The sequence below is a fragment of the Oncorhynchus kisutch genome, linkage group LG17 (genome assembly GCF_002021735.2).
Source record: "Oncorhynchus kisutch isolate 150728-3 linkage group LG17, Okis_V2, whole genome shotgun sequence".
In the NCBI taxonomy this organism is placed as follows: domain Eukaryota; kingdom Metazoa; phylum Chordata; class Actinopteri; order Salmoniformes; family Salmonidae; genus Oncorhynchus; species Oncorhynchus kisutch.
In genome coordinates this window covers 28,988,845-29,014,631 of record NC_034190.2, presented here as the reverse complement: position 1 = coordinate 29,014,631, position 25,787 = coordinate 28,988,845, and the positions used below count along the sequence as shown (strand labels likewise).

General features: G+C 41.9%; 1 protein-coding gene across 4 annotated transcripts in view; it reads left to right on the top strand.

The window, feature by feature from the left end:
* Positions 1-25,787, top strand: part of LOC109875608 (ras/Rap GTPase-activating protein SynGAP) — a 110,115-nt gene that overhangs the window by 34,105 nt on the left and 50,223 nt on the right. Inside the window, exon 1 of one of the 4 annotated variants that reach the window (XM_031793507.1) lies at positions 23,151-25,222. The exons of the other annotated variants lie outside the window; for them this stretch is intronic. The gene's annotated coding sequence lies outside the window, so the exon portion shown is untranslated. Of the gene's footprint in view, positions 1-23,150; positions 25,223-25,787 lie in introns of those variants that run through there. 4 annotated transcript variants of the gene reach the window in all.

The window sequence follows — 25,787 nt, the reverse complement described above, 5'->3', positions numbered from 1 at the left end:
ATGGGGTATTAGTGATGTCATTATGGGGTATAGTGATGTCATTATGGGGTATAGTGATGTCATTATGGGGTTTGTGATGTCATTATGGTGATGTCATTATGGGGTATTGTGATGTCATTATGGGGTATAGTGATGTTAGTATGGAGTATAGTGATGTCATTATGGGGTATAGTGATGTCATTATGGGGTTAGTGATGTCATTATGGGGTATTGTGATGTCATTATGGGGTATAGTGATGTCATTATGGGGGTATAGTGATGTCATTATGGGGTATTGTGATGTCATTATGGGTATAGTGATGTCAGATGGGGTATAGTGATGTCATTATGGGTATTATTGTGATGTCATTATGGGTTAGTGATGTCATTATGGGGTATTGTGATGTCATTATGGGGTTATAGTGATGTCATGTGGGGTATAGTGATGTCAATTGGGTATAGTGATGTCATATGGGTATAGTGATGTCATTATGGGTATAGTGATGTTATTATGGGTTATAGTGATGTCATTATGGGGTATAGTGATGTCATTATGGGGTATAGTGATGTCATTGTGGGGTATAGTGATGTCATTATGGGGTATTGTGATGTCATTATGGGGTTTATTATAGGGATATAGTGATGTCATTATGGGGTATAGTGATGTCATTATGGGGATTGTGATGTCATTATGGGGTATAGTGATGTCATTATGGGGATAGTGATGTCATTGTGGGGTATAGTGATGTCATTATGGGGTATAGTGATGTCATTATGGGGTATAGTGATGTCATTATGGGTATAGTGATGTCATTATGGGGTATAGTGATGTCATTGTGGGTTTAGAGATGTCATTATGGGGTATAGTGATGTCGTTATGGGGTATAGTGATGTATTATGGGGTATATATGTGATGTCATTGTGGGTTTAGTGATGTCTATTAGGGGTACAGTGATGTCATTATGGGGTATAGTGATGTCATTATGGGGTATAGTGATGTCATTATGGGGTATAGTGATGTCGTGGGGTTTTAGTGATGTCATTATGGGGTACAGTGATGTCATTATGGGGTATTGTGATGTCATTATGGGGTATAGTGATGTCATTATGGGGTATGTGATGTCATTATGGGGCATTGTGATGTCATTATGGGGTATATAGTGATGTTAGTATGGAGTTATAGTGAGGTCATTATGGGGTATAGTGATGTCATATGGGGTTTAGTGATGTCATTAGGGGGTATGTGATGTCATTATGGGGTATATGTGATGTCATTGTGGGTATAGTGATGTCATTATGGGGTATTGTGATGTCATTATGGGGTATATGGATGTCATTATGGGGTATAGTGATGTCATTATGGGGTATAGTGATGTCATTATGTGGTTTAGTGATGTCATTATGGGGTATTGTGATTTCATTATGGGGTATAGTGATGTCATTGTGGGGATTAGTGGATGTAAATTGGGTATTGTGATGTCATTATGGGGTATAGTGATGTCATTATGGGGTATAGTGATGTCATTATGGGTATTGTGATGTCATTATGGGTTATAGTGAGTCATTATGGGGTATAGTGATGTCATTATGGGGTATAGTGATGTCATTATGGGGTTTGTGATGTCATTATGGGGTATAGTGATGTCATTATGGGGTATATGTGGTGCATGCGGGTTAAGTAAGTGACCATGTTCGGCAGGTCAACCTGATTACTGTTCTCACGGTTTGGGTGGGTTAAGGCCCTTAATAAAGCCGCTGAACAATACCCTGTTTAAGAGTGCACAAGATCGTAAAGCAATACCATGGAATTTGGGATCGGTACCAAAGCAGTGATGACTGTAAGACAACTGAAACAGCCTTCGGGTGCCCATAGAGCAGGGCAAGTATCAACCAGCAATATATGATGCGCCAAAAAAACGTTTTTTAAATGTGTATAGAACCCAAATACCGCCAACAAATGCTCTGACAGATCAAGTGTTGATGTCTAATGGCCAGCAGTGGGGGTATCGGTTGATTACCTGGCCTGTAGAGTGACCCTCTATACGGTAGATGAAGGAGAAGAATATACAGACCAGACTGTAGGCTTGGAATATGGTGTTGAAGACTGGTCGGTTTTCGCAAGGTTGTGTGTCCTGAACTGAGCCTTATCACCAAGGGGTATAGTGTGTTCACGGGCCACGAGACCCGTTGGGAAGGTACCCCGGACTCCTCAGGACAAATATTTCACAGGGTGAAAATACAAAGAAAGAATGGCCGACCGTGCGGCAGCGTGGAGTTCTATATCGGCACCGAGGCAATCCGAAACCACAAACTTAGGGGTGGTGGCCTGACTGGGGATACCCGACTGCGTCTGCTTATTCCTTTTAACAGTTGGGATGTACTGGAATTGAAAATGTTGCAACCGTTGGATGCTCTCTTTGTACAGAGCCAACAGCGTCAGAGCCTTGTTCATTTAAAGAAGTGCATAATATATACGAATCGTAAAGATTACGATGCAAAAGAGCCTCAAGAAGATACAGCGTCAGAAGAAAACTAAGTAAGCGGATGCTTTAACCCCGCCCCCCCAGATACCCAAGGGCCTTGTTCTACAATAAAAAGAAAAAAAGCAGACAGTTCTTCATTTCAGCATACACCATGGATCTCCAGACCATCTACGAGGAAGCCACTACGTCATGGGGGCCCGACACTAAAGACTCTATGCCACGAAGCCCTACACTCTACGCACCCCTGGCAAGACCCGTGACACCCCCGACATTTACCCAGCCTGAGGATGTGTTTGATGGGGTGGCCAGTACTGTTTTTGTGGATACAATCAAGGCCTCTGTAGCTACACTTTTAAACGTGGTGATTGGCGAATATATACGAGAAAAATGCATCGGCTGTGAGATCAATCATCCCAGCCAGCGTCGTCATCCTTGCCTCTACGACCCTCCTAGATACTACTTTTTCAATCATTTTGAGGAGCTGGTGAAAAGACTGTGGTCCTGCCGTTTTATACCAGCGCTGGTCATCGCCCTGGAGTCTATGGGTATTGCGCCGTCTATCCCTAGAGTTTACGGGGTAACCGAAGCCTTCCTACATGAACTGAAGGAGGCCCTCTTCATCCATGAGAAACTCAAAGAAATCCGACACACCCTGGTGGACGACAACAAATACAGGGAAGCTGTGATGGCTGATGTGATGCTTTTCTGGCTCAATAAATCCCAAGAGACCGAGTGACATTTTGTTTATTTAGAGCTATGGGTAACTATGTGTCTACGATGTTTGAGCGAATAAATACATTTTTTCTTTTGAGAGACCTTACAAATGTTATGCATCAGATTATTGAAAATAAAGTGAACAATGTAAAGTTCTACACAACCCACAATACAGGGGTTATTGTAGAGCGTGTGTTAAAAATGGAGCAAATCATGAAACATGTCCGACATACGGGCGAGAGTTTACAATGGTCACATATGGTATCAAGGCTTGTTGAGGATTCTGAAGAACTAGAAATAACTTTGGCTAAGATTTTACATTATTTGTTTGAACCACCCTTTAATGTGAATGTGTATCATATTTGTTGTTTATATACTTATATATCAGACGTGTGTGTTTTAAAAATTCAGCGAAACAAACCTGTAAATCTAAACAATATATACAGGGTGTTGCATGCTGTGATTGTTGAGAAAACGGGGACTTGTATCTTGCAACAAATCCTGAATTGTCTGTATACGTAATAATTGTTGCATTCTTAAAATAAAAATTCACAAACTGAAATGTTGTCGTTATATGAAAGTGGCTCATTACAGTTATTGTACCTCAGAGAGGCAAGAAGGATGGCTGAGCAGCTGTTGAAAAACATATATTATAATCCCTCTAACCCCGGGTCTTATGGGGGTAAAGAGCGTTTACAGAGAGCTATAGTCGAAGAAACAGGTAGTCTGTTAAGCGATGCTAAAGTGAATGAATGGTTATCAGAGCAAGATGCCTACACTCTACATAAACCTGTAAGAAAACATTTTCCAAGAAATAGAGTTTTTTCTACGCATCCATTATCCCAATTTCAGGCGGATCTATGTGACATGCAGTCCCTTGCCGATAAAAATGATGGAAATCGCTACATGCTAACGGTTATAGATATTTTCTCTAAATTAGCCTATGTAAGGGTGTTAAAAAATAAGAGCGGGGCAGAGGTGACCAGGGCCTTTGAATCGATCTTGAAGGCAGGAGGCGCCCCCAAGAAAGTGCAGACGGATGGCGGAAAAGAATTTTTTAATCAAACATTTCAGAAGCTAATGAATAAGTATAATATAGTACATTTTGCTACAGGCTCTGATTTGAAAGCTTCGGTTGTGGAACGCTTTAATAGGACTTTGAAAGAGCGGATGTGGCGCTATTTTACAGCTCACAACACCAACCGATATACAGACATAGTTCAGGATTTAGTAAACGGTTACAACCACAGCTACCATAAGACTATACGTATGAAGCCCTCGGAGGTCTCTTCGGAAAACTCTTTTCAAGTCTTTAAAAATATGTATGGTTTGTTCCCACTTCGCCGTAAGAAAAAAATGACTTTTAAATTCCTAGTGGGTGACTTGGTGCGTATATCAAAGTTGAGGGGTGTTTTCGACAAAAAATACGAACAAGGCTTTAGCTCGGAGTTGTTTACCGTTACCGAATGTCTGCCACGCATTCCGCCGGTCTACAAATTAAAAGATTATGACGGGGATCTTATAGAGGGATCTTTTTATGAGAAGGAATTACAGAAGGTCCAGTTGGGTAAAGACAAAGTCTTTCACGTGGAGGAGATTCTAGATCAGAAGAGAGAAAAGGGTAAAAAATGGTTGCTGGTCCGCTGGAAAAACTGGCCTCAAAAGTTCAACAGTTGGGTATTGGAGCAGGATGTGGTGGAGGCAACGGGGGTTAATTTAAACCCCTAGTCATGATAACTAGCGCATCATTCGCGTGTACACAGTTGGGCATCATGGAACACAGCGGCTTCTACCTGACTCTCCCCAGTAATGCGTCGGCACAGATATATCGTAATAATCAGAGTTCGAAGTATACAACCAATTTTCCAAAGCCTATAGAGTTATCAGAGGCTTGGGAAGTAGGTCTCAGCGAGATTACATACCCCCATAGTTGGTATAATATCAAAGCTAAGGACCGTGATTTTTATTGCAAAAGGTTCTCGGAACCTGCGAAACTTATTAAGCTTAAAAAAGGTTTCTATAGAACCGTCGACAGGATCGTCTCAGAGTTGAATGAACACCTAACCCTGAACAAGATGGAAATATTCCTATTCTACAATCCAATCCATAAAAGGATACAAATCTCAGGGCCTGCTAACGGAGGTATAAAGACCAGCGGTAATTTATCCTACATGTTGGGGATGGGTCCCAATAAATGGACGTATGTGAACGATAAATTATTCCCATTCCCTGCGGATATACATGCAGGCTTTTACAACATATTTGTCTATACCGACATCATAACCTATCAAAGGGTCGGAGACAGCTGTGTGCCCCTCCTGCGAACAGTTCATATAGACGGCAAGGATGGGGACATCGTCACTGTCAATTATGACAAGCCGCACTACGTACATGTCAGCAAGAACTATATTGAAAACATTCTGGTTGAGCTTAAAACGGATCAGAACGAAAACATTGAATTTACTTATGGTAAAACGATTGTAAAACTCCACTTTAGACCCACCAAAACCTCTCTACATATATAATAGCTGTATTATATTTATAAACATAATACAAATAAAAGGGTTATGGAGCACCATCAGCTCGACCCTAACCGTTATGTTTCATACTATGTGGATCAAGTGGGTAATGGACTACCAGGATATCATGGAGCGCCGACAATGTATGGTTCGGGGATAGGAGGTATATTCCGTAACCTCTTCAGGATGGTTTTACCGTTTATGAAGAGAGGCTTCAGCATAGCCAAACCACATTTAAAATCAGCGGCTAAAAATATAGTAAGTGAGGTTGTAGCCAATGCTATGACCCGAAGGGCGTCACCAGAGGTGGAGCATCAAGAAGGCTCGGGGCTTATGATATTGTCTCGAAGGCCAAAAAAGAGACCTCCTGGTTTAAGGCGTAGACCTGCACCTAAAAAGCGGCGGTTAACTGTTAAAAGAACCTCAGTAAGTCAAAGACGGGGTAAAGTGAGGAGGTCTGTACCAAAACAGGCTAAAAGAATACTAGGAAGTATTTTCTAAAAGAATAAGTGACATGGCTCTTTTACATCGAATGTCCTCTGAAGCTATAAAGACAGAACTTGATCTTTTCACGGCACCGTTAACGCAGCATTCAATAGATAGATCCAGTTATGTGGAGATAGCCCCTCTCTCTGCTATTACCGATAACGGGCCTATCGAATTTTTCATACCAGGCCATGGTGACAACTATCTGGACCTCAACAACACCTTGGTGCATTTACGTCTAAAAGTGACCAAAAGAGATGGGTCTAATATTGCAGACGATGCCAAAGTGAGTCTCATTAATTACCCCTTGGCCACCATTTTCTCCCAAGTTGATGTGACTTTGGGTGAACGCCTAATCAGTCAAAGCAGCGCTACATACCCTTATAGAGCCATCATGGAGTGTTTACTAAACTACTCCGAAGACACTCTCAAAACCCAATTTAGCGCCGGGCTGTTTAGCAAGGATACTGCAGGAGCCTCTATGGAATCGACAGACCCTTCCACCGGTGCAAACAAAGGACTAGCGGCACGAGCTCGCTACTGCGCCGAATCTCGAGAGTTTCATTTGCTAGGCCCTATACACTCTGACATTTTCTTTCAAGAACGGTTACTCTTAAATTCGGTTGATTTAAGATTAAAATTAACCAGGGCCAAGGATGATTTTTGCCTGATGTCTCCCCAAGACGGGGATTTTAGTTTGAAAGTGTTGGGGGCAACCCTTTTTATTAAAAAAGTATCTGTATCTCCGGCCGTGCGCCTGGGTCACTCACATGCTTTGATGAAAGGAAATGCCCTTTACCCTCTCCAAAGAATTACCATGAAAACCTTTAGCATACCTGTGGGCAGTAGAATCTGCAGTCAAGAAAACCTATTTCTAGGCCCTTTACCTAGATATGTGGTTATAGGTCTGGTTGATCACGCCTCTAATACGGGAAGTTTAGATAAAAACCCCTTTAATTTTCAGCACTTCAATGCAGAGTATGTAGCGCTCTGTCAGGACGGACGTCAGGTTCCGGCGAAGGCTTTCCAACCACAATTTAATAACAACATATCTGTGCGAGAATTTTACAATCTATTCCTGGCTACAGGGCGACATCTAAAAGATCTCTCTTTACCTATTGACAGAAATGATTTTGCAGAGGGTTACACATTGTATGCTTTCAATTTATCACCTGATGATGACACCTCAGGAAATCTGTCTGTGGTGTCCCAAGGTAACCTCAGGCTGGAAATGCGTTTCCGTACACCTTTAGCCTGTACAGTTAGCATGATTGTTTACGCATGCTCTGATTCAATCTTGGAAGTGAATGCCCGAAGACAGGTCTTAGTGGATTATTATTAAGGACCTTTGAACAAAGACATGAATACCCAAGAGTTGGACGGGCTCATGAGCCGCTTGATTGGAAAACAATTTTGTGGAGTGTTGGCTTGTGATGAATTACCTATGGAGATATGGTCTGAGAGGCCTGCAATGTTTATTGTCAATACCCATCCTAAACACATGCCTGGTGAACATTGGCTAGCTATGACATTAGAACAGGAAGGTGGACGAAAAATCTCAACTTTTTTTGATTCCTATGGCTTTCCCCCCGGTTTTTCACATTTCCCTAAATCTATTAAAGATTTTTTGACCCTAAACGGTACAAAGATCTACTACAACATCAAACAAGTGCAAGATAACCTTTCCACTACATGCGGTCACCACTGTGTATTTTACCTGTGCCAAAGAGCCCGGGGAGTTTCTTTTGAAGATGTTATGTCTCTTTATAAGGATGATTTAAGAAGTAATGATAACCTTGTATCTTGTTTTGTTAGAAAATATCAAAAGTGTTCAAATGTGTGTCCTTTAAGAACGCGTAATCAAGGCGTATGCTCACGTCATATGTTTCAAGAATGCCACAAATGTTAACTTGCTTATTTTTCAAATAAAAAATTTATTGAATTTAATCATAGTCATTCAAAAGTCATTTTCAAAAGTCTAACCACGCCGAGAGATCGGGTTTAGGAAAAGGTCCTGAGACGTTCATGGGAGTAAATGAGTTAGCATCATCGCTTTCATATGGGGCCGGTGTCGTTGGGGCATCTTTAGGGGTGCTGTATCTCGTTGAAGGCTTTTGTTTTAAAGCTTGAATCTGTTGACGAAGCTTATGGTTGGGTACACCGGAGAGGGGGATGTTGAGGATTGCCAGGGCCTTAAGAAACTGACGCCAGCCGGGAGGCCTTCGGTCATCAGCAACCTTGTGGGCAGCCGTGGTACTTTTAAGCAAGTCCTGCATATGGGACCCCCTAACCACAGAGCCCTGAAGGATAAACTCTCCAGAGTCGTTCCAAGCAGCTATCCCCTTTGAGTCTTTTATCTTGTTCATAATGTATTTAACATTCTTCCTGTTACGTAAAGGCACATGTGTCAGTAGGTCATGCATAACTTTATCTTCAAATGGCATTTGAGCTTCACCCGACATATTATCGCCACTAGGTAAGATCGACGGTACAGGCCTTACAGGGGCATGGCTATCGTTAGGTTCGACATCTGTTAAAGGGTCCGGTAGGGAAAGGGTTAAATGGTTAGTCTCTCTCTCCCCTTGCTTTACCCGAGTCAAATACCTTTGCATTAGGTTTGTGTATTTTTGAATCTTATCATAGGGGTTCAATCCTTTTCGGTTCAAAACATCCTTCATGGCCGTATCCAAATCATTTTCCGCTGTTTGTCTGATATCTTCAGGACCCTGCATTTGTTTTTTAAGTCTATCCAACTCTTGTTGAGGCACCAAGTACATTTTAGTGGCCATCACACCCGCGTGTTCAACCACCACGTCTGGCCGCAATAAGGCTGGTGATGAAGGGCACGGCTATACTGAGTAAAGGTAGAAGAAAACCCCCAGACTGTTGTATACTATGTCTTTTCTTTTGAAGACTGGCCCTTTTATTGGCAAAGAGTTTGATCGCTGTCTTTTGTCTCCTTAATTTTTTCAATTGGTTCAGGGTGAGTGGAATGCGTCCTTTGAGAAGATTCAAAGCAATCTCACATAGGGCTAATATGAGATCTGAAGAACAGCGACCCAAGATGGCCTTCCGTTCTTTAGCTGTAGAACCTACTAGCCTTCTCAAGAGGGGGAGGTTTCTTTTTAAACGCAGAGACATAGCGTTTACTTTTTAGGAAGGTATGCAGCAGGCCTCTCCCCCGGAAACAGCCCTGTACGTAGCCTAAGGTGTTCTGGAGTATTTGCTTTTAAATCCACGATTAAATAAGAAAATGGCTCTTTGGTAGCGTCCTCATAGCTCTCCATAAAGTATGATTTCCGTCCAGGGTACATCTGCTGAGCTAGAGTGCTAATTTGCAGTTTGTCTCTAGGATTTTTAAACAATACCATGTAGTTGGCATTCAAGCTAATGGTCCGACTATTTTTACCTTGGTGAAACACATTCTGGACCAAGTAAAGCACGGACAGGTTTCTATGATGAGTATATTGGGTAAAAGCTCGTGCAATTTCAGGGTGTTCGCTACCAGCAAATAGCATATCGTCCAAAACCAGCAGATTATTTACATGTGGGGGGAGAAGTTCATCATCAGACAGCGAATCGGGTATTCCTTCAACAAACTTGATTTTTATTGTCTTCAATAATTCATCATACAGAGGTTGGTAACATGAATAACACCATACAATATTGTCAGGCTTTTGAGATAACACATGTTCAGAATTCTCTAAAATACTTTTTACAAAAAAAGTTTTGCCACTGTTTGAAGGGCCGGCAATTAATGCTGAAAAAGGCAATTGTAGCCGGGGGTCAAAACCCTCGACAGCAGTCATAATATCTTAAGCTTTAAGACACACTGGGGCTTGTAGCATAAGTCAGTAGCCAAAGGGCAATGTGGTACCGTCAGGCAATAGCTGTCTCTTGTCATAGACTACCCTGAATCTTTTAGTGAGTGGTGCGTTTCTTAGATGGAACCCCTTTTTATCCCTCACTATTTTGTTGTAGGAGCTCAAAATCTCCAAGTCACTATTCTTGTCCTTTACGAACCCCTCGACCAAGCGCGTGATTGATTCCAAGTTTACACGCGGTGCATTTTCATAGTTTTGAGTCACGCCTTTGGCTTTCAACACCACGTGATTGGCTTTAGTCCTAAAAGCATAGCTTTTTGGACCACATGAGGACCATTCTGTAATATGGTCACCCTCTTCGAGTTCACTCGTTAAACCCCCAAGATAGTTGCTAAGTGGGGGGGTCCAATCCCCCGGTTTGCTTACATAGACCACAGAGTCTGTGTCGTGGTAAAGAACCCGCCTCTGAAGCTGTTCCATGAGGGTGTACAGTTCAAGGCGGCCATAGGCTGTGGTAAATGCTGCAAGAAACACATTTACATTACCCGGGGGTAGAACCCACTTTTGGTGGCGCCTCCATTGCACCAAGGCAATGTCTTGACTCAAGAAGGAAAAATGTGAAATTTCGTATTGGTCCGAAAAAACAAATTCCAAAAATTCTTCGGGGTCTTTAATGATCGAAGTTGTTAGCATATTGCATCTCTGCGCTAATTTCCCCCAAAGGGAGTTCAAGTACAATTTCGACACATTTCTTTTGGTTTTGTTGACCTCTATTCTGTCAGGGTCAAGAAGTATGCCTTCTCTGTCATGGTAGTCTTGAATGTACTGGTCTTTACTTTCTTGATCTGTGACCGATGCAGGATAGCCTGAAGCCATCTGCTTGCATCTCAAGAAGGTTTTGATGTACTCTTTAAAAAGTGTGTCTGATTTCCTGGAAAAGTTCCACACTTCAAAGATTTTGGCCACACGATACCCCTTCTCTAAAGCCTTAGAGAATTCTACAGTGACCCATACACCGGTCAGGGCTCTTTCTTGATCTGTGTGATCACAGGGGTTTTCCTGGTTGTGGTTTTCACAGCATGTGCGACAAAGGGGAAAGAAAAGTTTTCCTTTAGGACCCTTGTAAGGCAACACAGGTATAAACAGCCCCCTAGGAGGGTAGACAGTCGCTTTGATTAAACCAAAATAATTTTGGGGTTCGTCAAAGTCGCTGTGAATAATTTTAGGATGCCCTATAGGATAGAATGAGGAACTCATTACATGAGGATATAGGGATGTAAAATCTACATAGCCTATTGTCTCGTCGGGTTGAGCTACATAACGCAATGTCAAAGCATTGGTCCGGCCTCCAAACAAGGCCTGTCGCGGTTCCAGGGGCTCTGGAGGGTCATAATGGGTAAGGAAGGCCTTAACACTAGGATCTACCTTTTTGAGGGCTGTCCATTCGTGCTCCCACAAAACCACAACTTTTAACCCGTAAGTAGCCTTTAAAGAATTCAGTTTGTCTTGAAACTCTTGGTACATTTCCCCAAAAGTCTTTTGGGTTAGGACACACAAGGTGTGGGGGACAAAGCATAATTTACAACCGTGGAAGAAACAACCGTTGTACTCATACACTGTCTCAACCCCGTCAATCTGTGTGTATCCATCTACATGGTAAGGCCCAAAAGCCTTCTCCCCCCGATTCAAAGCATGTTGGATAAAAATATCTTTATCCTGGGCCAAGTACTCCAACCATTGAATGGAACCACTAGAGTAGGCCTTGAATTGGCGTCGGTAGTTGTCTGGCGATGGGATAGCTATAGATTCAGGAGTTAGATAGTGTGTACGATAGGTTTTCATGCACGCTGATGCAATAGTTGTACAGCTCCAGGGGTCAATGCCCGCATCTTTGATTACCTCTTCTCTGAATCTGAGGCATCCTTCACGAAGTATAACAACGTCATTGTCACAGTATGATTCCATCTCTTTATGGAAATCAAAAGTGCCATGTCTTACGGTCTCGTACCATGTCATGAATCTCTCACGCTCTTTGGGAGACATTTGATCACACCCGTACATTTCGGGGGCTGGATAAGATCCTATATAATGTAGATTCTCCTCAGATGTGAAGAAATGAGGGAAATAGCCTTTGACAGAGTTTTCAAAACCCAAGGCCTCTGGCATTTGAGCCAATCTCATGGGTAAGAAGCTTAAGCTGTCAATGTATCTCTGTTTGAAGGCGGGGTCAACAAAGCATAATATTTTACTCCCTTGAGCTATGACACTGGGTGCCACGCCTTGCTGTATCAAAGGGTTCAGAAGCAGATAGGAGTCATAGGCCCTAGCATTGTGAGCTATAAACGTGAAGTTTCTGTACTGGGCTTTTCTAAAATGTTTTAGAAAGAGTCGGGCACAATCGGGTCCCTCGGCCGACCATTTTTCACCCTTGAAAGTCATGGTTGACACAAAAATAGGCAAATGAACCCCTGATTGCTGAGTTGTCTCAAAATCATAAAACACATATTTCTCTGTATGTTCATCTTCAGCCAAGGGCTGAATGTAACACTCATGTGTTACTTCTTGAACTGCTTCCGCGTCTCTGCTTTTCAAAGGACCTTTACAGATTGGGCAGTGTATAATTCCACAAACATGAGGTTTAGGGCTATCTATTTTAAGGTTGTAATTGCAATGACATTTTGGACATTTCTTGTTAATGTCACAACTGCTTACAGATTTACATGCCTTGGGATGCCATGTTTCAGTTTTGTGTTTTTCGTAACAGTAGGCCGAACGACATGTGCGGTGACAATCCGCACAGGGGGTCAAGTTTAGCGGCTGCATAGGGCAATGTTTATCCAGACATACTGAACAGTTGTAACGGCACGAGTGCCCCCCCATGCGTGTGTAGCCGGTATGACAGGCTGGACAGACATATGGCGCGCCTAAAAAGGCTGTGATGTTAGTTACGGCATAGTAATGCTCATTTTGCACATAAAAGTACATAGTCTTAGGATGTGGTTCGGGTATATTTTGGAACTTGAGGAGAGCGTCATTAGCCCTACTGTGGTACAAAACCACAATCTTGATGTTCAGAAAGTTTTCAAATTTGACTATGTCTGAGAAAGCCACAGCATCCTGTATACCGAGACCCACCGCAGTTTGTAGCTCGAGAGCTTTATGTAACGCGGCTTGATCCGTACATCCGGGGCTGAGTAAGTGGGCCAAACCTATGGCAAAACATAGCTTATTACCTGGATTGTGAACGTTTATGAGATAGGCCCTTTTATTGCTTATGATTTCGGACTGCATTAAACTCTCGAGCTTTCGTCTCTGACCCCCGCCCCCTTGTGGTTGTCGTACTAATTGTACTACAAGTTCGAGGGTCCTATCTGCTAGCACGTTTAAATTTGACTGTACAAGGCGTTCTAGCAGTTTAACAAATTGTTCAAGCTCTGCTTCACCATTCTGTAAAATAAGCGATACCTTGCTCTGTAGACTGTCTCCACAAATTTCCAACTGTAAGAGATCCCTAGGTTCGCTATAATCTCTGATCCTAGCTAACAGTTCATTCAAAGTGTCCATAAGCATTACGTAAAACACAGCATATTCCCGAATCTGACCCCCCCATGCGAAATTGAAAAACTGGCGAACCTCAATATTGTTGAATTTATTTCGACGCAAAACATGTACACTTCGATCAAGACCTCCCCCCTCCAGATTTACTAGGCAATTGTCCAACTGTTCAAAAACATCGTATTGGGTTTCAGACTCTTCGGACATTGGTGTTAAAGGCTGATTTATAGGTGTCTGGGGTGCCGAATTAAACCTAGCGCTCTCGTTCTGTACACTGATCTCAAGACCGCCCCCCTCCAGATTTGCTAGACATTTGTCCAACTGTTCAAAAACATCATATTGACTTTCAGACTCTTCGGACAATGTTGTTAAAGGCTGTCTTAGAGGTGTCTGTGGGGCCGAATTAAACCTAGGGCTCGCGTTAAGCTGGGTAATTAGAGATATGATGGTTTCGGGAATCTGTGTTAACATGTTTTCCTCGGAAGGCCCTGACTCATTCATACGTGTAATAATGTCTATGAGTTCGGAGGGAATCTGGGATAATAGATTTTCATCTATTGTCATTATGTCAATTACCCCCGAATCATTCATATGGTTAACTATATCTTGGAGCTCTGTAGGGATCCTGGCTAAGAGTGTTTCAATTGTCTCACTTTGGTCTATAGGGGGCGCCATCTGTCTAATTAAGGATGTGTGTGTGTGTGTGTGTGTGTGTTTACATGTGTGTTTTTTAACGGCGGTATTTGCTTGTTTTAGCCCTAATGTTTTTTAACATACGGGGTAGCTCGCTACGCCAGAATGACACATCCTGATTGTATTGATGCTCGAGTAGAATACACATGCGCCTCTGGAGTAGAGCCTTTCGTGATTTTAAACCCAGGGTAAACGCTTTGAAAAAACGTTCTTGGTCTATTTCAGAATCTGCTGTTTCCCTCACAGAATTGGCCGATTCAAGAAGGTTGGCAGCTTCACAGAACATCAAATCGTCTACCTCAGAAATGTCATTTAAATCTTTGACATCATCAGGTTTCGCTGGTGTCTTTGGAGCCTCCTCGGGGATGCTTGTCTGGGCATCCTCCGATGTTTGTGCGTTGTGTTCATAAGCCGGTGAGGAGTCTGAAATAAAAATAATACATACACAAATAGGTTATTAACCCTAAAATATGTTAAAAATGCCAAATACATTTCAGATATAAGCCTATATATTAACAATACATTAATTAAATACCTCGGCTTTTTTGACGAGGGCTGTTCTGAAGAAGCTCTGAAACCAGGGGCTTTTGTCTTTGTTCAACCTGTATTACAACATCTGCAGGTCCGGTAGATGGGGAGCCTGAAAAAAACAAAAAAAACAGCATTAGGCCTTGTTTTAACATATTCCGGCATAAAAAAAATATATAAATATTAAAATAATAATATATATAAATAATAATATATAATTGATTCATACCTAGTCCTTGGAACGACGTCTCGTGAATATCGGCCAAGTAGAATTGTTCGGGTGAAGCGGAACTGTGGATCTGAGCACTAATTATCCTTTGGTGTTTAGAAATATGGGGGACAACGTTGTCCTGGCCAAGGGGAGTTGACCTGCCGTTTAAAGTCTCTGTTCGCTGCTTTTGGGTAAATACATCCTGGGAGTAGGGCAGAATTGTCTCGTAGTCATATGCTTCGCAGAAACCGTTCAGGCTCCATAGGGCATCGTTTAACCTTCTAGGCTTTAGGTCCTCTGTAAACATATAAAATAACTTTTAATATAAGATGCCCACACTTTTTGTTTTTAAGGTATAAATATTTTTATGTATGGAATTCTTGGAGCTTACTTACGTTGACAATTCAGGGCAGGCGTTTGTTTCGGAGCCCCATGGGATGATTCGAGCTCAGTTATACCTCGGAGTATCTGCGTGAATGCTTCAGAATCTATAAAACATTCGACAATATTAAAGCTATAATCACTTTAGCTAATATTGCCTTGTTATACGGTAAGCATACTGATCCTAATGATTGTTTAATATTTCTATAACATCCCACGCTTTTCAAACAATTCCCCACAACAATCAAATCTAATAAAGATTTATTTCAAGAACTCACCTTGCGATAGATCCATTAGACTGTTTTCCCCGATTATCTTTTTTAACGCTTCAGTCCGATAACGATTCTTGGAGTTTCTGGAGGTGCTGTTTGCATCGGAACTAAAACGCTGCTAACATTGCCCATGGTTTCTAGCGCTTTTGTACCCTACGACCTAGAGAAAAACCCCTGAATGATTTTTTTACATAGCATTTGGGGTTTGTCGTTTTTTTTGGGCTATACCCCCGCCCATGGTATATTTGACACATTTCAAACACATGGTATTGGGTGTGTCTAAACATTAGGATCCTTTTGGAGCTTCTAAAATCTCCGGGGTGCTAGCACCTAGATGCATGGGGGTGTGTTGTTCTCGACATCGCTGGGATGAATGACTTTTTAGCCCACCTAAAAAAAATAGTTTTATGAAAGGCCTTTAAGATTAGGAGTCGTAAGACACAATATTATTGTTGGGGGGTAGGCATCTGTTTTGCAGGCTAGTGTAAACCTTGGTTTCAAACGACCCACCAGGCATGCATGGGTATTTTTTTAACAAACAACCCGCCCCCCTTTTTCTGTTTTTGAAACACACACACACACACACACACACACAGCCACTACAGAAAACTCCCTCACGCACATGCGCGCGCACATGGCTTTTTCCGCAAGATTTTTCTCAGGGACAGACTGCGCTAAGAGTGAACAAACGCGAGAGTTCATAACGTGGTGAGATTCTGATTTTAAAACCATTTATTTCATTCAAAATATTTAGTACATACATTTTATATCGTTACATTCTTAAGGTATTTTACGATGCCTTTCTTACAGATCCTGGGAGCTTATGCAACCAACCGCAATTGTCCGTGTCGAGTTCACCCTCAAAAGGCAAGGCTCTCTTGCTATGTCCATCAACACATGGTAAGTTTTCACTCCAGGGGTAGATCCGCCGTCGGGCCTTTTGGTCTTGACTCTGTCTCAAGGAAAGCCTCGCCCAGCGCTTTAACTGTTCCCCATTTTGGAAGAGAATGTCCAGCTTATTCATAAGTGTTATGAAAATTGGATAATCCACCCATTTAAAACTAAACACAGGAATAAAAAAGTTTACATGTTTGCGGGCTCTGGAAGCTACCGGAGAATTGACAGACTTTGTAGCATTAGCCTTATCATAAAGGTCACAGGCTAAAATTGTCACTTTGTTGTCAGGGCTATAGTCCATTGAAGCAATTCTTAGAGCCTTGAGATCACTGCGGCCGCAGACCTGTTCTTCCAACGCATATCCTGGCACATTTGTAACACTTAGGACCTGTTCAATTTTACAAAGAGCCAGCCTGATGTTTAGCCATTCTCTCATCCCCAGAGCCGGGGGAAAACTCCCAGGTTTTGCAGGATAAAGGGGTTTGGGTCCACGGTCTGTGAATATCTTTACCGTAGAATCCTCCGGGTGGAATATGTAAGACATGTGGCCCTCACTCGTACCCAAAAATCCTTTAAAACATTCTGGAGCTTCACACAGAACTTCTTCAAGGCTTTGGTCACTGGGTTCATGACAAGCCGAGCATAACATCCCTAAAATTGGCATAGGTGTCATTTTTGTTTAATATTCAGGGGGGTTATCATGTACAGTCTTAAACAGGTATTGTTCAGCGGCTTTATAAGGGGCCTTAACCAACCCAAACCGTGAGAAACAGTAACAGGTTGACCTGACACATGGTCACTTACTCAACCCAGGGCATGCACCCTTCTACATGACATAGGGTCATAAATCATTACATAGGGTCATAAATCAGGCTTGGGTCATCAATCATTAACGGCCTGTCAAAGGGACCCTTACTCACCCCATAGCCCCCACCTAACCAGGCTTGTCTATCAGGCTTGGGTCATCAATCATTAACGGCCTGTCAAATGGACCCTTACTCACCCCATAGCCCCCACCTAACCAGGCTTGCCTGACCAGAAGACATGCACACGTCATCACTACATAGGGTTCACATAGAGTTCACATAGGGTCATCAATCAAAATTTTGACCCGTGACATCTACTTTATTCTCTCTGTGGGGGGAAATACAATGAGACTGCAACATTACCGAGGTCAAAGTACATCTCTCTCCTGATGGTAACCATGGTAATAACCAGGCTGAAGTCTGTTAAATAGTAACCCGTTCAGTTTATTGTTACGCCACCATCACCTTGACCTCTCTCTCATCACTATCTCCATGTTCCTCTATATTTTCCTCCTCTTCAAGTAAAAATCTCCTTTTGTGCTGCCTGCAGTGAAAAAGGAGAATATTCATAGGCATACAGTAGAGTTGTCATGGAAACTGGGAATACTGATTTATCCCCCACATGTCTGGCTTGGTTGGATCCAGGAACCATGATTGGCTAACAACGTCCCATCTGGACTAAACTACTGTAGAACATGGAACAGGTTGTCAGAATACAATTTTTGCAGTTATGTGTTCATTCAAAGAAGTTTTTTGTTTAACGAAAGCCATCTGCATCAGTGGTTGAATTAAGTGTTATACGTTTAGACCTACTCTATCCGTTGTTGATCAACAACAAACTAAAATGGTCCAAACACACCAAGACAGTTGTGAAGAGGGCACGACAAAGCCTATTCCCCCTCAGGAAACTAAAGATTTGGCCTGAGATCCTCAAAAGGTTCTAGAGCTGCAACATCGAGAGCATGCTGACAGGTTGCATCACTGCCTGGTACAGCAACTGTTCGGCCTCTGACCGCAAGGCACTACAGAGGGTAGTGTGTACGGGCTAAGCTGCCTGCCATCTAGGACCTCTACACCAGGCGGTGTCAGAGGAAGGCCCAAAAAATTGTCTAAGACCCCAGCCACCCCAGTCATGGACTGTTCTCTCTACTACCGCATGGCAAGCGGTACCGGAGTGCAAAGTCTAGGACAAAAAGGCTTCTCAACAGTTTTTACCCCCAAGCCATAAGACTCCTGAACTGATAATCAAATGGCTACCCGGACTATTTGCATTGTGTGCCCCCCCCCCCCCCCCCCCCCCCCCACCCCAACCCCTCATTTTACACTGCTGCTGCATGTACATACTACCTCAATTGGGCCGACCAACCAGTGCTCCCACACAGTGGCTAACCTGGCTATCTGCATTGTGTCCCACCCACCACCCACCAACCCCTCTTTTACGCTACTGCTACTCTCTGTTTATCATATATGCATAGCCACTTTAACCATATCTACATGTACATACTACCTCAATCAGCCTGATTAACCGGTGTCTGTATGTAGCCTCCCTACTTTTATAGCCTTGCTACTGTATATAGCCTGTCTTTTTACTGTTGTTTTTATTTCTTTACCTACCTATTGTTCACCTAATACCTTTTTTGCACTAGCCTGTCAGTAAGCATTTCACTAAGGTCTACACCTGTTGTATTCAGCGCACGTGACAAATAAATGCTGATAGAAATGTAGGGCATGAAGTTTGGGCTTGGAATGGTGAAGGAATTGAAAGCAAACTTCACTGTAACCCTGTAGGAAAATTCTCTCTCTCTAAATGCTTAGCATTTTTTTTCTTGAAGTGCTGATGCTACAGATCTACTAGATTCAGAGAGACAGCATTTATGTGTAAGTGGTCTTCAATCCTGGTCCTTTGAGACCCAGGATGTGTACAGTAGGTGTTTGTTCTAGCCCAGCTTGAACACAACTGATCAAGCCCTTGATTAGTGATTGGTGTGGCAGCATGTGGGATGAAGTGCTGATGCTACAGATCTACTAGATTCAGAGAGACAGCATTTGTGTGTAAGTGGTCTTCAATCCTGGTCCTTTGAGACCCAGGATGTGTACAGTAGGTGTTTTGTTCTAGCCCAACTCGAACACAACTGATCAAGCCCTTGATTAGTTAAATCAGGTTTGTTATTATTGGTCTTCAACAAAAGGCTACACATCCAGTTGATCGCCAGGACCAGGGTTGAACAACACACGTCTGTGTGTAATAAATGAAGTACACATGCTACTGCTGGAGGAGCATCTTTTGAACAGATGGAGATTTCCTATGAAGTCAAATATGATGTATCAACCCTGTTGGTTGGTTTCCTACGCCAATGCCTTAATGACAATGTATAACTGTCAGTATTCTTCAGACGGAATACATATAAATGACTGAAGAGTCAAATATAAAGGTCCACTTACAGTATGCTATAGCTGCCAAAATATCACCCTGTAGGCACATATTTTCAAATACAGTGCCTTCAGAAAGTATCCACACCCCTTGACTTATTCCACATTTTGTTGTGTTTTCTACCCATCTGTACATAATACCCCTTAATGTTAGAATAACCTTTGGCAGGGATTACAGCTGTGAGGCTTTCTGATAAGTCTCTAAGAGCTTTCCAGCTTTCCTGGATTGTACAATATGTTCTCCATTATTCTTTTCAAAATTCTTTAAGTTCTGTCATTTTTAAGTCCTGCCATGGATTGTCAAACAGATATAAGTGAAAACTGCAACTCGGCCACTCAGGAACGTTCACTGTCTTCTTTGTAAGCAACTCCAGTGTAGATTTGGCTTTGTGCTTTAGGTTATTGTCCTACTGAAAGGTGAATTCATCTCCCAATGTGTTGTGGAAAGCAGACTGAACTAGGTTTTCCTCTGGGATTTTGCCTGTTCTTAACACCATTCTGTTTCTTTCTTATCCTGAAAAACTCAGTCCATAACGATTGCAAGCATACCCATAACATGATCAAATCAAATCAATGCTTGAAAATATGGAGAGTGGTACTCAGTAATGTGTTGTATTTGCCCCAAACTTAACACTTTGTATTCAGGAGAAAAATTGAATTGCTTTGCCACATTTTTTACAGTATTACTTTAGTGCCTTGCTACAAACAGGATGCATGTTTTAGAAGATTGTATTCCGTACAGACTTCCTTCTTTTCACTCTGTCAATTAGGTTAGTATTGTGGAGTAACTACAATGTTGTTGATCCATCCTCAGTTTTCTCCTATCACAGCCATTAAACTCTGTATCTACTTTAAAGTCACCATTGGCCTCGTGGTGAAATCACTGAGCGGGTTCCTTCCCTTCTGGCAACTGAGTTAGGAACGACGCCTGTATCTTTGTAGTGACTGGGTGTATTGATACACCATTCAAAGTGTAATTAATAACTTCACCATGCTCAAAGGGATAGCCAATGTCTGCTTTTTTAACTTCCAATGCCCTTCTTTGTGAGGCATTGGCAAACCTCACTGGTCTTTGTGGTTAAATCTGTGTTTGAAATTCATTGCTCGACTGAGGAACCTTACAGATAACCAAAAATCATGTTATTAAACACTATTATTGCACACAGAGTGAGTCCATGCAACTTAATATGTGACTTAAGCAATTCTTTAGGCTTGAATATATTTAGGCTTGCCATAACAAAGAGGTCGAAAACTTATTGACTCAAGACATTTCAGATTTTCATATTCAATTAATTTGTAAACATTTGGTAAAACATAATTCAAAAATGACATTATGGGGTATAGGTCAGTGATAAAAAAATTAAAAATAAAATAAATTTTAAAATCAGGCTGTAACACCCCAAAATGTGAAAAAAAGTTGAGGGGTGTGAATACTACACTAATTATTTTGAGTGCTGTGTCCACACAGCATAGGGAAACCATCAGATGGATTCCAGATGTTAGACAGCCCATCACAATCAATCTAGCATGAAATAACATAAGTTGGTTTATCCAGGGAACAAGGACATGGCTACTATTAAATCATGTAATTACAGTGCATTCAGGAAGTATTCAGAACCCTTCCCGTGTTCCACATTTTGTTACGTTCTAGCCTTATTCTAAAATGTATTAACTTATTTTTTTCATCATCAGTCGACTCACAATACCCCATAATGACAAAGGGAAAACAGGTTTGCAAATTTGTAAAATGTTTTAAACAGAAATACCTTATTTACATAAGCTCAAGTGCACCCTGTTTCCACTGATCATCCTTGACATGTCCCTACGGCTCGATTGGAGTCCACCCTTCCTGTAAATTCAATTGATTGGACATGATTTTGAAAGTCACACACCTTTCTATATAAGGTCCCACAGTGCATGACAGAGCAAAAACCAAGCCATGAGGTCGACGGAATAAACATTTTGCAAAACAATTTGCAGCATTAAATGTCCCCAAGAACACCGTGGCCTTCAATTATCTTAAATGGAAGAAGTGTGTAACCACCAAGACTCTTCCTAGAGCTGGCCGCCTGGCCAAACTAAGCAATCAGGGAGAACAGCCTTGGTCAGGGAGGTGACCAAGAACCCGATGGTCACTCTGACAGAGCTCCAGTGTTCCTCTGTGGAGATGGGAGAACCTTCCAGAAGGACAACCATCTCTGCAGCACTCTACCAATCAGGCCTTTTATGGTAGAGTGACCAGACGGAAGTAAAAGGAACATGACAGCCGCTTGGAGTTTGCAAAAAGGCACCTAAAGTATTATCAGACCATGATGAAACCAAGACTGAACTCTTTGGCCTGAATGCCAAGTGTCATGTCTGGAGGAAACCTTGCACCATCCCTACGGTGAAGAATGGTGGTGGGAGCATCATGCTGTGGGGATGTTTTTCAGTTGCAAGGACTGGGAGACTAGTCAGGATCGAGGGAAAGCTGTACAGAGCAAAGTACAGAGAGATCATTGGTGAAAACCTGCTCCAGAACGCTCAGGACCTCAGGCTGGGGCAAAGGTTCACGTTAAAAAAGAACAACGACCATAAGCACAAAGCCAAGACAACGTAGAAGTGGGTTCGGGACAAGTCTCTGAATGTCTTTGAGTGTCCCAGACAGAGTTCTGACTTGAACCCGATTTAACATTTCTGTAGAGACCTGAAAATGGCTGTACAGCAGCGTTCCAAATCGAACCTAACAGAGCTTGAGAGGATCTGGAGAGAAGAATGCGTGACACTCCCCAAATACAGGTGTGCCAAGCTTGTAGACTTGTAACCAAGAAGACTCGATGCCGCAATCGCTGCCAAAGACGCTTAGACAAAGTACTGAGTAATGGGTCTGAATACTTATGTAATTGTAATATTTAATTTTTTATTATTTTTTATAAATTTGCAAAATAAAAAAAATATAAAAAATTTTGCTTCATCATTATGAGGTATTTATTGTGTGTAGATTGATGAGGGGGGAAAAACTAGGTAATCATTTTTAGAATAAGGCTGTAACATAACAAAATGTGGAAGAAGTCAAGGGGTCTGAATATAGCCAACTGTTATATGCTACACTTTTGATTGTAGCCTAATGATAATACCAGCAATAAGGTGCAAAATTGTTATTCTCTCAGATGTGGGCATTTTTCAGACACAATTTAATGTTTTAGTCTTGGGAGAGCTGTTTTCTTTAGCCAAAAAGGAATGTGTAGTTGGTTGGCTGTTGTCTGGTTCATTTGTGACCATTTAGTCTACCGAGCATCCTGTAAACCGATACCGTTATTGAGCACAACCTTCCCACACACTTTCCACTCTCTCGTAACCTCGTCTTGTTACGCTGCGTGTTTGCGTGTGCGCGAGAGCGAGAGACGGAGAGAGAGTATAATCGAGAGAGATTTCACCAATCACTTTACAACACCTCCTTCGCCTCTTTCTGACTATTTGCGTCTCAATCATCTCGTTGCAAGTGACGGAGCTAGAGGAACAGCGACAAGAGAGATGGGAGACAATGTATACAAGATCACCAACCTGTGCGACGCCATCGATCATTCCATCTTTCCAAGCTACCGATAAAGTCTGACGCAGCACCATAGAGAAATATATTTTGACGATAGAACAGAGGGAGCATCAAAGCTGCAAATCCTTTGAATTAATTAACCTGTTACTTTGGATTGTGATGCATTTACAATACATGTCGGTTTATTTTACTTCAATGAAGGATGACAGACTACGGACGCGTCCTCTGCTTCCCCGCTGCTATCAGCAAACAGAATGTAGTCTACGAATTGTAAAATAGTCCATGTTTTACGTATCTTCTGGATTTTGGGCATATGCGCGCATTGGAAAGGTATAATAAGTCTATAGGCTATATTTTCTTTATTGATGGACAGACGTGGTGTGTACGCGCACATAGCCTAAGCACGATGATGCATTCGTAGCCTAGCTGTTGGCATACACCCTAAATCTCTACACACGTTTCTGCATGTATGATAACCCCGACCTTGTCATATCGATGAAAGTAGTGGTGATTTATGGTACGCATTTCACCTATCTCAATCATCACACATCGTTCTGGGAATTTTAATCACATTTCTGATGGCTTGCAATAATCAGCAGTTTATTTCACAGAATACTGAATGCATTTGACAAACATTTGACAGATTCGCCTACTTGTTTATTGATCATTAGGCTACCAGAGAGTGTTTTAAAAAAAAGAACGCCAGTTACGTATTGAAAGAATAATAGGCTGCAAAAATAAACACAACAAAAAGATGAAAAAGGTCAGCCTCAGAAGAGATTCTGTAGGTTACCGAGAAAACGGCAAAGGGGTCACATTTCAGCGTTGGGGTTGTGAGACAGTCAGAAGAGAAGGAGCCGCTGCGGCCAAGGAGCCTTCTGTGGGACTGCACGACAAGGAGCTACCGCTGCCAGCGTTGAAAAGCATGGCTTGGGGTTGGTGGAAGAAAGAATCGAATAATCTTGAGACATCATAACGATCATTATAACAATATACATCACGAAATCTTTTGAGTAATAGGCCTACCACATTTTTGATTGTGTTAAGAGGTGTGGCAAGTAGCCATTTCAACAAAATATATATATATAATATATATATATATTGGTCATTATTAGCATATTTTAACAAAGGCTATTTATAATGTGTATGTTGTATTTACTAATATGTATAATCTAAAGACTGTGTGCAGGTATATTTGAATAATAGCCTACTTGTATTCTTAGTTGCACTGACCTTATAGTATTGTAATAATGGGATGTTTGGAAAGACGTTACCACAGACACAAGCTAAGTCCATGTCACAAGCGACACAAACTCATTTGAAAACAGTATCCTGTTAATGTGCTTCTCCAAAATCTGCACACTGATGAGAACTGCCAGCAAGATGAACAGCCTTATCACTCATTGTCCTCAAAAATGCACAACATTTTGGCAAATTACATATGCTTACTTCACAGAGAGCTATCTTCACTTATTGAAAGTGTGTTATCATAAATGCAATTGCACACATTCAAAGAACATCTACAGTAAAGGTGAACATTTTCAAATGCATACTAATTTAGCTTAAAATAACGAGATGCACACACTCCTATTCCTGTCCATTGTGATGTGAAGAGTACCAATTTGGTAGTGATAAAGGAGCATGGATATCAGGCCACTTTAAGTGTCTCAAATGTGGTCACAGAGAATACTGTTAAGCACAAGCTAACTTAAAAAGGAGAGGACCCTATACCCTATTACTGGACACATCTCAGCCTACACCCCCTGTGTTGTGGACCAACAAAACCTGGAACCTTTCTACTAACCCCCCTGCTTAAGCAACTTGGAAACCAACCCTGACTCTGACTCCCTGATATAACTCAGTTGTCAAGCTGCAGTACTTGGAAATCAACGACTCACAGCCTGACTTTTGGGTAAGGCCTGTAAATCTATCAGTGTCTTTGATGATTTGTCCATGTAATCCTCTCCAATGTTGAATGTCAGAAGTGTCTAACTGTCTAACTGTAAGTTCCAATATATACCTGCCTCGACAAGGGCCTTTTCCAGAAACAACCCCTAGCTCCAACCCCTATCGCCATGTGAATCTGAATTTATTTCATAGGTATAAGTGATATGGTAGTAGCTCCTTCGCCCTCTGGTATGCAAGATGGAGCTACTACCATATGGTTTTACCTGTCCAATTCCTTCAGATCTACATGAAGTGCCCAGGGATTGTTTTTGGACCTGGCCGTGGGCTGTTGTGGAAAGAAAAGGATCCAGAATAGAAATCTGGATAAACACAAGCCAATAAGAGGCAAGGGATGGGACTGGTTGGCTTGTATGTTACTGATTGCTCAAAAGTGTTATTGTAACATTAATTTTGGCCTTGGCCATGCATGCCATGTGCTGTTCAGAGGCTACCTGAACTGTCACATCACATCTTGATTTGTTGATGGAGGACCTGAGGCTCACAATGTTTGTTTTTACCAGTATTTCTTC